Here is a 250-nt window from a genome sequence, read left to right on the forward strand (position 1 = left end):
ATATATATATATATATATATATATATATATATATATAGACATACACCGTTACACTAGACACTCTTATAATTTCCTATACATATACAAATATAAACATACACAGAGGTGCGCAGGTACACATACACATTCACGCACACATAAAGAGAAACGCATGCAACGATACACATGAAAGCGCGCGCACATACACACACATACACATGCATATACTAACCCACAGACAAGTAACTGAATATTACATACACGAATACAT

This window comes from Octopus bimaculoides, chromosome 7, assembly GCF_001194135.2.
Source record: "Octopus bimaculoides isolate UCB-OBI-ISO-001 chromosome 7, ASM119413v2, whole genome shotgun sequence".
Taxonomy (NCBI): domain Eukaryota; kingdom Metazoa; phylum Mollusca; class Cephalopoda; order Octopoda; family Octopodidae; genus Octopus; species Octopus bimaculoides.